This window comes from Ahaetulla prasina, chromosome 3 (assembly GCF_028640845.1).
Source record: "Ahaetulla prasina isolate Xishuangbanna chromosome 3, ASM2864084v1, whole genome shotgun sequence".
Lineage (NCBI taxonomy): Eukaryota > Metazoa > Chordata > Lepidosauria > Squamata > Colubridae > Ahaetulla > Ahaetulla prasina.
In genome coordinates, this window is record NC_080541.1 from 84877704 (window position 1) to 84888616 (window position 10913).

The window sequence follows — 10913 nt, forward strand, 5'->3', positions numbered from 1 at the left end:
CATTTGATCTTGACTGAATTAACATATGTGGTACCATTAATTTGACTTCCTGAAATTCAGGTTAGTTTTAAAGGAATTTAGATCAGTCTGTTTCTAAACTGTAACGAAAGCATGAGAAAAAGAAAGGGGAAGCTGATTCTAAGTACAAACTATATTAAGACATTCAAATATTTATGGGGGGAGGAGGATGGATGGCAAATAAATCTAGGAACTATTGTGTTTGGAATAATGGGTTGATTTGATTTAATTAACAAAGAAAACACAATGTTTTAAGTCCTATTCAATCCAAAGACTGAATGTATGGACAATTTGACCCATGATGTCTCTTAGCAATCTCATGTCAGCCATGCTGATTCTATTTATATATTGTTGAAGTGAATAGTTAGAGACATATTCTGGAACCAGATCATAAAGCTCAGTGAAATATTACTTTGCCCTTCGGATGCAAAAGTAATATTGCAGGGCTGTCTTAAAGGAGACCTCAAAATCATATTAAGCATTTTGCCAGTGGTAAATTGGGTAAAGCTGCATGATGTGAGGGCGCCAAATATTTTGGAACAATATCAAAGAATACAGCCAATAGCTTTGGGGAAAGGATGTGCATTTAAAGTGATGCACTCATGAATTTATGGGGTGGGGGGGAAAGGCTTAAAAAGTTAAATTCAACAGTGGAGGTTACAAAATAATACACTGAAGTGATTAATATGCGTATGCTCGTTATCTTTTTGGTTTTTTTCATTCACACAGTACATAATATAAACTGAAGAACCAAGAGATTAGAATACCTTCAAATTCCCACGTGCTTCTATAGTTCAGCTGTGCTTAGTACCGCACACAAAACTTTGCCAAGAGAGAGAGAAAGTAAGAGAGAGAGAGAGAATTCATAGCCCAAATCTAGCATGCTAAGAATGTATGTTGAATGGATCATGGGTGTAACATCTGGCATGTAGTAAAGCAGGCATTTAATTGCTTCAGTATGCACTTGGCTCTCAGTTCAACTCACATTTACCAAGTTTTGACAGCTTTGGAGTGGCACAACAAAGCTCAATTCAGTTGCGAGCTGGGTGTGTGCAGAAAGCAATTACATTTCTACTCCAAAATGTGTCAAACTGCAGGGAACTCCTCCTACAAAATAACCAATACACCATATTGGCTCCCCTGCAATTAAAGAACTTGCAGAGGTGGCTGCAATGACTGCCTTGATTAGAGAAAAGACTATATCTATATTTAGGCTAACGGGAAACCCTTATATAGACTTTTTGCATGAAAGGGAAAAAGATGCACTCATAACTTGTGGTTTTGATGATGGGGGGGGGGAATTGGATAATAGGGAAAAGTGAACTTTTTATAGTCATAGAATAAGAGATCATTTTTGTACTCAGACTACAAAATGCAAGGGGAATTGGAAGTTTCTTTCCATCTCTTTTTATCTTTTCTTTCTACAATTTGTCTATTTTCTTTTCTTTCACTTTTTCTGTTTTCTTTATTCTTATAAGGTTTATAAGTTTGTGTTAGTGTTTATGTTCTCTTTTAAACACACACACACACATTCTTTTAAACATATGTGTATGCGCGCACACACACAGAGTACATATACATATATCTCATACTACTTTATTATAGAATAAAGCTCAAACTGCCCAAGGAGCTGCTGATGCAGTTCTACAGAGGAATTATTGAGTCTGTCATCTGCACCTCTATAACTGTCTGGTTTGATTCTGCAATCCAACAAGAAAGACACAGACTTCAGAGGATAATTAGAACTGCAGAAAAAATAATTGCGACCAACCTGCCTTCCATTGAGGACCTGTATACTGCACAACTCAAAAAGAGGGCTGTGAAAATATTTACAGACCCCTCACAACCTGGACATAAACTGTTTTAATTCCTACCCTCAAACGACGCTATAGAGCACTGAACAACAGAGCAACTAGACACAAGAACAGTTTCTTCCTGAACACCATCACTCTGCTAAACAAATAATTCCCTCAACACTGTCAAACTGTTTACTAAGTCTGCATTACTATTAATCTTCTCATCATTCCCATCACCCATCTCCTTCCACTTATGACTGTATGGCTGTAACTTTGTTGCTTGTATCCTTACAATTTATATTGATATTGATTGTTTCCTGATTGCTTATTTGTACCCTATGACTATCATTAAGTGTTGTACCTTATGATTCTTGATGAATATATCTTTTCTTTTATGCACACTGAGAGCATAAGAACCAAGACAAATTCCTTGTGTGTCCAATCACACTTGGCTAATAAAAAAATTCTATTCTATTCTATTCTATTCTATTCTATTCTATTGGAAATCAATCTTTAAAATTTAGTTGAAATAGTTAAATTAATTAGAAACCATAGTGTTGCAATTAATTACATTTCACAGTATTTTAAATTTTAGACTAATGGGTAGTGTTATACTAGATGTATATACCCTTATACTAGATGCTTGATACTTTGATTAAAATGTTGAGATAGTTCTATGAGTTCAATGAATTAGTTATCTTGCGTAATTATTTTGTGTCCAGAACACATTTGAAGAGAATTAGTTGTCTTGGTTAAATGAGGATTTTTTGTAATTGAAGCATTGCAGATTTCCTTTCTCTGTCATGTTTCAGTTCTTTTCAACCTTTCCAGAAACTAGAGGGGCAGCTGAAACGCTGTTCTTCTTTTTCTTTTGGTTTCTAGGTTAACATCTATCAGTATGTTTCATTGCTGACTAATTTGTGACGATCTTCCTCTGATAAACACAGAGTTTCCATTCTTTATTCCCATGGCAAATTTGATGCTGGATGTAAGAGAAAGTGTGATAGAGCTGTGAGGAAAAACAGACCTTCCCATTCATTACACTAGTTTACAACAGACAGTAGATTTCACTGTTTTTTATCCTGCATTCTTTAAAGAAAAATTGTTTTCAGCCAAGAGATTAATAATAAAAAGAACAGACATGACATTTCTAGAGAAGTTGTCTCTGACCCCACAATCAAATGTCCGCACAAATATACTAATATTTTGATTTCCTAATGGAAGACAATGGATAGTTTTAACAATTCTCCTCCCTCTCCTTCCTTCTTTATTGAAATGGAAAGAGGTGCTCTTTGAATGAATATCCTAGTTCTTGATAAGTTCATGTCCCTATACTCATCTGTTATTTCCTGTTTTATCAACTGTCTGTTCAGAGTAAGCAATGCCACTGTGGCATCCACCATGCCACGCTATAGATTAAATAGTGATGGTTAACCTTTTTGGTGCCGAGTGCCAAAAGCATGTATGCAAGCGTGCGAATGCACGCGTGTGTGGCCGAACCCCCAAAATGCAATGCGAGCACCCCCCATGGATGTGCCCCGACCCCACACATGCGTGTGAGTCCCCTACACATGTGCATGTGTCCCCCTCACATCCCCCTCCCCACAGGCACTCCGCCCCCCGCCCCCTGTGCCTCATTTTTGGCTTCCAGGTTGGTGCAGGAGACTTTCTAGGCCCAAAATGCGGTACGGTGGGCCTGTGCGGTGCCTCCACACCCCGTTTTGGCTTCCAGATTGGTGTGGGCGGCAATGGAGTAGAAAGATAGGGCGTGCCCTGCAGTTCCTTTTTCTATGTTCTGCAGCTCTCCTAAACTAAACACTAAGATTTCTTCTAAGGCCTTAATGTAAATTGTAAAGGCAATAAATTTCATTTATCCAGTAATATCTAGTTGCAAATGCATGATTGCATTGTTGATCCCTCTTTTTCCACATAGAAATGAAAGCCAATGAAATTGGAGTGGGTGGAGAGAAGAGGGAGGAGGAATCGTTGTGCCATGATACTATTTTTCTTCTGTTTCTGCCTTTCTACCTGTCATATCTGAGGGATGCGGTGGCTCAGTGGCTAAGGTGCTGAGCTTGTTGATCAAAAGTTCGGCAGTTCAGCAGTTTAAATCCCTAGTGCCGCATAATGGGGTGAGTTCCTATTACTTGTCCCAGCTTCTGCCAACCTAACAATTCAAAAGGATGTAAAAAATGCAAGTAGAAAAATAGGGACTACCTTTGGTGGGAAGGTAACAGCGTTCCATGCACCTTTGGCATTTAGTCATGCTGGCCACATGACCACAGAATCTTCATCAGACAGAGCTGGCTCTTCGGCTTTGAAATAGAGATGAGCACCGCCCTCTAGAGTCGGGAATGACTAGCACATATATGCGAGGGGAACCTTTACCTTTATCTTATTTGTCATATCAAAGTCAAACCTGAATTGGATTATCTGAAAATGAGACAATTATTTTACAGAAAAAGCAAGGCGGTAGATAACTAGTTAACTCAGGGGTCTCCAACCTTGGCAACTTTAAGACTTGTGGACTTCAACTCCCAGAATTCCTCAGCCAGCTTTGCCGGCTGTGGAATTCTGGGAGTTGAAGTCCCCAAGCCTTAAAGTTGCCAAGGTTGGAGACCCCTGAGTTAAATAAAGTCAGGCTGCTAATGCTTTGAAAATTAATGAATCAACTCTTTATAGCAGCACATGTTGCTTTACGCTTGTGTTAGAGGCTGAAAATTAGAGAGGCTGGTTTAATTATGCTCTTGTGTGAGATCTAGAGCACTTATTCACAATCATTTTCAAAACATGTACAGTTTATTTATTTATTTATTTATTCAAACAGTATATATAAGCATAAGCATGAAATAACTATACAATATATAAGCATATATATAAGTATGAGTATGTAATAACTATATTAATTAGATATAACAAAAGGAAACAATAGGACAGGAACGGTAGGCAAACATGTGCTCTTATGCACGCCCCTTACAGACCTCTTAGGAATGGGGTGAGGTCAAAAGTAGACAGTTTTTGGTTGAAACTTTTGGGATTTTGGGAAGAGACCACAGAGTCAGGTAGTGTATTCCAAGCATTAACAACTCTGTTACTGAAGTCATATTTTCTGCAATCAAGATTGGAGCGGTTAACATTAAGCTTAAATCTATTGTGTGCTCGTGTATTGTTGTAATTGAAGCTGAAGTAGTCTTTGACAGGAAGGACATTGTAATAGATGATTCTATGAGTTAAACTCAGGTCATGTCGAAGGCGACGTAGTTCTAAATTTTCTAAACCTAAGATTTCAAGTCTGGTGGCATAAGGTATTTTGTTGTATTCAGAGGAGTGGAGAACTCTTAGTATAAATATGTGGAGAACAGTCTTAGTATAAATATGGCTACGTATATCTGAAGGGGAAGAGATGACTGACAAAATGAGGTAATGCTCATGTCATATCCGCTGACAACTTCATAAAGTTGTGTCTTTTTCTTGGCCAGCATAGCTGCCTCTGCACAATCCGAAGAAGACCCATGTTTCATTTATGCAGGTGCCAACAGATGTGACCTTATATGCTCACGTGTGTCCTAAATCACCTTTTCCTCTTCAAATTTGAATTGCTGCACAGCCCCATAGAATATGCTTTATTTTTGGATGTGTTAGATTGATTTACATTTGTTGTTTTTTGATGAATTCTTTTCAATTCAAATTGTTGGGGTACTGAGAACTGTGTTGTTTTGTCCCCTAATTATATTTAAAACACGGGAAAAGAAGAGTAACGACGGAATATCAAACTCATTTATCTAATTGTAATATAAATGCCTCCGTGCATATGTCTGTGGGTCTATCTCAGAGGCATTATATACACATACAGAATGCCCTTGTCACATATGATCAGCTTCCAAACCTTAACTGGTGACAGTGTGGAAATGAAAGAATTAAAAACAGATGGTTAAAATGATCTATCAATGAAGCAGAGATTCCAAGATGTCTCATTTATCTCATGAGACATGTAATGTGGTGTGGTCATATGATAATTCCAAGAAATGCCACAAAGCATAAGTCTCCTTGCAAAGAGTCCCAAGAACATGAGTATTTGTGTGTGTGTGTGTATGTGTGTGTGTGTGTGTGTGTTGGGGGGGGGAAATGTTACAACACCATTGCAGTTTGGGAATGATGGTGAGTTCAAAGAGAAAACCCAAAGAATTGCAACAGAGAATAAATAAAGAATGACACTGTAAGGAACTAAAAGTGAATTCAGTTCAGTCCCCAATTCTATTAGGGACTAATAGTTCAGTCTATGTGCTACATGTGTATATTGCAAGCATATCTTCCTCTTCATTGCCAAAGTTCAGAGTAGATAGTTCTCATGGGAAAACATGTTCATCCGTATGTAATACAAAAACTATGAAGAACACAAGGCCATCTAACTCTGACGTAAGTTCTCCATAGGACGCTGGAATCATTTTTATCCTGAAAGCAATTGATAGACCTGCTTTGAGGAGAGCTCATATATATGATGATCTTGAACTGCTTGAATAAACAATAAATACCTGAATCCAGATGCAGTAAAACTGTTGCCAATCCACACAAGGTATTCCTCCAGCCCATTCCCATAGTCTTCCTTTTAAACATATCCAGAAAACCGTGCATAGGTTTGAATTATATTGTTCAGCTTTAATAAGGTAAGTTCTGAAAATGATGAAACAGGACTGAAATTAAGTTTATTCACTGATGGGACAAACGTGTCTTCTAAGGAAAAATTCACCTGCATTTAGGAAATTAAACTTAATTTCACAATGACATCATGTACCTAGCTGTTCATTCTTGTTTCTGCTGGCAAAGTATTCTGGCATTCATGTCAGGGCTACACCCATCACTTCATTATACTGTACCTTTTGTTATTGTTAATTTGACCTTCTTGCATCTGACTGATTACTAGCACTTTTCCTTCTGCCTGGAAGGGTGGAGTGAATTCATTATTTCCTTTACCTCCTCCCTCGTCTTCTTCTACCCATCAAGTCCTGAAGCACGGTCACCCTGCTGGGAAGAAAGGGAAAGGATGATTTAAGAGCCAAAATATAGTTTTGCATGATTCACTTGAGACATGAGTAAATAATGAAACTGGGCAAAACTTTTGAAGGAAGTGTTTAGCTGCAGGCTATAAAATCAGTTGCACATGGTTTTACTTTGTTCTTGTGGACAGAACTTTTTAAATGTGTGAGGATATATATATATATATATAGCAAAGGGTCTAGGTGAAGACTTTAAAAAATATCAGTCGAAAAAAACAAAGTTATCCCAATAATTATTCTGAACACTTCGTTGACACTTTCTGAAACATGTGATGATTATTCAGGTTCACTTAACGTTAAATATAGTTTATGAATATTCAGATTAAAAAAACCGTTCCACATGCATTTAAAAATTTTTCCACTTATGTCAAAACAAAATTATAATTTGTGGACGACTTTTGGAGAGAATCAGTCCTTTCCTGACGTCTCGTGTGTTAGAGTCGCTTGGTCAGCTAATGACTAAGATGAGAAACAATCAGGAAGTCATTGAGCTTAGGCAAGTCTCTACTCTCAGCTGCCGTCCACCTATATAAAGATTTATAATAATACTGATGGATGTTTCAAGACTACATTATTCCTACAGGAGCCAAGAAGTATCCAAATTATTGCCTTCAACAGATTGTGAAGATTTAAACAGACATGTAAACTCACTGAATGCCTTTGTTCTGACTGCTTATTATACCACTGAGAAGAACTCCAGCAGAGTCCATTGGCTGTTGCTGTCAGTCTCACAGCTTAAATGGATCAAATTATTGCATGTAAAAATAAATTAAACCTGTGCTGGGTTTCGTATCTTGCTGCAATTTTCAACCAAACGTATAAGGTAACAACTGGGACTCTGTTAAGAAGGCCCTAAGGTGAACTGGTTGTGGGGGATAAGTGGAGGAACAATGAGAGAGATGGTTAAAGGAAACACATGAGATTTTCATTTTCTCTTGTGTGTTGTTTGGAAATAGAATTTCCAAAAAGAGTCAAAAGCTCATGTTCCGGGAAAAGTTTTTTGTAGTTCGGGTAGTTCTTGACTTACGATCTCAATCGAGCCCGACGTTTCTGTTGCTAAGCGAGACATTTGTTCAGTGAATTTTGCTCCATTTTATGGCCTTCTTTGCCACAGTTGTCAAGTGAACCAGTGCATTTGTTAAATTAGTAACAGGGTTGTTAAGTGAATCTGGCTTCCCCATTGACTTTGCCTGTCAGAAGGTCACAAAAGGTGATGACATGACCCTGGGACACTGCAGCCGTCATAAATATGAATCAGTTGCCAAGCATCTGAATTTTGATCATGTAACCATGGGAAGGCTACAATGGTTGTATGAAAAACGGTCATAACTCATTTTTTTCAGTCCCATTGTAACTGCGAACAGTCACTAAATGAACTGTTATAAGAGCTACGGTGGTGCGGTGGTTAGAGTGCAGTACTGCAGGCTACTTCTGCTGCTTGCCGGCTGCCTGCAATTTGGCAGTTCAAATCTCAGCAGGCTCAAGGTTGACTCAGCCTTCCATCCTTCCGAGGTGGCTAAAATGAGAACCCAAATTGTTGGGGGCAATATGCGGACTCTGTAAACTTGGGGTCTCCAACCTTGGCAACTTTAAGCCTGGTGGACTTCAACTCCCAGAATTGGAGACCCCTGCTGTAAACCACTTAGAGAGGGCTGTAAAGCACTGTAAAGTGGTATATAAATCTAACTGCTGTTGTTATAAGTTGAGGACTACTTGTATTGAAATGTAATTATTCTGCTGTCATGCAAAATGCGGCAGCAACAGAGATTAATGCAGTTGTACTTCAGGGAGAAAAATGTTGTCTAGAAATGAAACCGAGGTGTACGAAATACAGTGCGTAACTATGAAAACCGAGAGGAAAAAACTTCCTGCTTAGAAAAAAAGCACAGCCTTGTTCGCATTTATTAGTAGGAGGGGAAAAAAAAAAAGAATGAGATGATATATCTCTCTGGAATATCGGCTGGAAGCTAGCGGGGCAAGGAAAAAGAATTAAAGGAGCAATTCCCTTTTGTGAGCTGTTCCAGCAAATGTTTCAGTAGGTGGAATGTGCCATGTTTATACAGTACATATTTCAATATATTAAGAAAACACCGAGTCTCTGATTCTAAGCTGCTATTAAAAGGGTATATTTTTTTGCTTTTTTTTGCTTTTTTCTTTTTCTATTGCCTTTATCTCATTTTAAAGATGCCTCGATATCCACTACAAAATGGTTCTCCACAGGACTGATGGAACTGGGCAATGGTGCAATGTGCCACCGGCTGAGAAAACAAATTTGAGAAAGAGAGCATATGCTCGAGTTAATAAACCTGAATCAAACAAAAATCCCTGCCGCTCTGCTCCTTTGACTCACCTCCCGTTCTCAAAATCCTCTGGAGAATCGTGGTGCTGTGTGGTAGCATAGAAGCCACTGGATCTGAAATAAAGGAAAGTTGGAGAGAAAGAGAGAGAGAGGGAGGGAGGGAGGGAGAGAGAGAGAGAGAGATGTACAATGCTCCATTTTTAATTTATAAAAACAATGAAAACCAGAAACATAACAAAAATAACAAAATGGAACAGAACCGATACTGTGTAGAGAGGGAGAGAAGAACCCAGCCTATAATATTCTTTGTGTGCAGCTGCAAGCTATATATCTATTAATGTCCCATCTGGAACGGAAGCAGAGATATAAATATAGCCGCCTTTACTCACTGTAGCTGAGAAGATGAAATGAAAGAAAATATAAAATGTCAGAGAAACGTGGAGTTAGAATTCAGCCACCCAACTTCTGAAGGTTTTTTTTAAAAAAAATAAAAATAAAAAAACAAAACGAAACCGTCTATAGCATTTTTATGTTTTCATCCACAATATTCAGAGCTTGGGTGGTTGGTGGGGACTAAATTTCATCGACACTGTAGGATATTTAAAACACAGATTTTGAACTTTATTGATGTAGAGCATTTTATAATCTTATGCAAAATTGAAGAAATTAATTTGGAAAGAATAATAATTTTTAAGGCTGAATCCCCTTTTCTTGCAAAGTAGTGTCATAATAAGAGAGAAATCTAAAGTTAATATCATGCATCGAGAGGCAATAACTAACAATTATATGTCTGACAGATTCAAACACTTAAAATGTTACATGCAGATTTATATTGGTTTATGTTCCAATTTTCATAAGATTGCAAACTGATCAAAATAAATAAAAAAATATTTTGTTTGCTGTTTCAAAGGACAGAAACAGAAGACAGGATCCTTACCCATGTAAGTTATCATAATCGATTGGATAAATTTTAAGACATTGTTGTTCTTGTTTAAGCTTCCAGCTTATGTAGGGGAAAATACTGTATTTTTTGGACTATTATTGCTTTTGGGAAGGAAAACAAGAAAAAAAATCTGCCTCCCAGTAATTTGCCTCCTTACAGCAAACAGCAAACAACCTGGTCAGCTTCAGCACAGCCTGATTTAGCACGAGCAGCTGATTGGTGGTTGGATCAGCCTCCCAGAACACTGACAATTAGCTGTTCTAGGTTGCAGGGATCGCTGCCGCCTATCACTGCCTCCGTATGCCCCATTTTCAGCTTCCACATACCCCACTTTCAGTCTCTATCACCCCATTTTCGGCCTCTGTGTGTCCCATTTTCAACCAATTCCAGGTGGCAGGGATCACTGCCGCTGCCTATCGTCGCCGAACAGGACGTGCAGAAAACAGAGGTAAAAAATAGGGCGCTCAGAGGCCGAAAATGGAGTGTGCAGAGGCCAAAAATGGAGTGTGCAGAAGCAGTGATAGGCGGCGGAGATCCCTGCAACTTGGAACAGCTGATCATTGGTATTCTGGGAGACCACTCCCAACCGCCAATCAGCTGCTCGTGCTATATCAGGCTGTGTTGATGCTGACCAGGCTATTTGCTGTTTGCTGCAAGGAGGCAAATTGCTGGGAGGCAGAGGCTGAAGGGTGGGGGCCGGCGGGTGGGCATGGCTTTGGCAATATTCGCTCTATAAGATGCACAGACAATTCCATCCACTTTTTTTGGGAGGGGGAAGTGTGTCATATAGTCTGAAAAATATG

The 10913-nt window shown here is 38.6% G+C and overlaps 1 long non-coding RNA gene across 1 annotated transcript; it reads right to left on the bottom strand.

The window, feature by feature from the left end:
- Positions 1-4776: 4776 nt before the first annotated feature.
- Positions 4777-9283, bottom strand: LOC131196150 (uncharacterized). Its single transcript, XR_009154642.1, has 3 exons — positions 9219-9283; positions 6689-6836; positions 4777-6485 (listed from the first exon to the last, which is right to left on the bottom strand). It is a non-coding gene; the product is annotated as an uncharacterized LOC131196150 (long non-coding RNA).
- Between the last annotated feature and the right edge of the window lie 1630 nt (positions 9284-10913).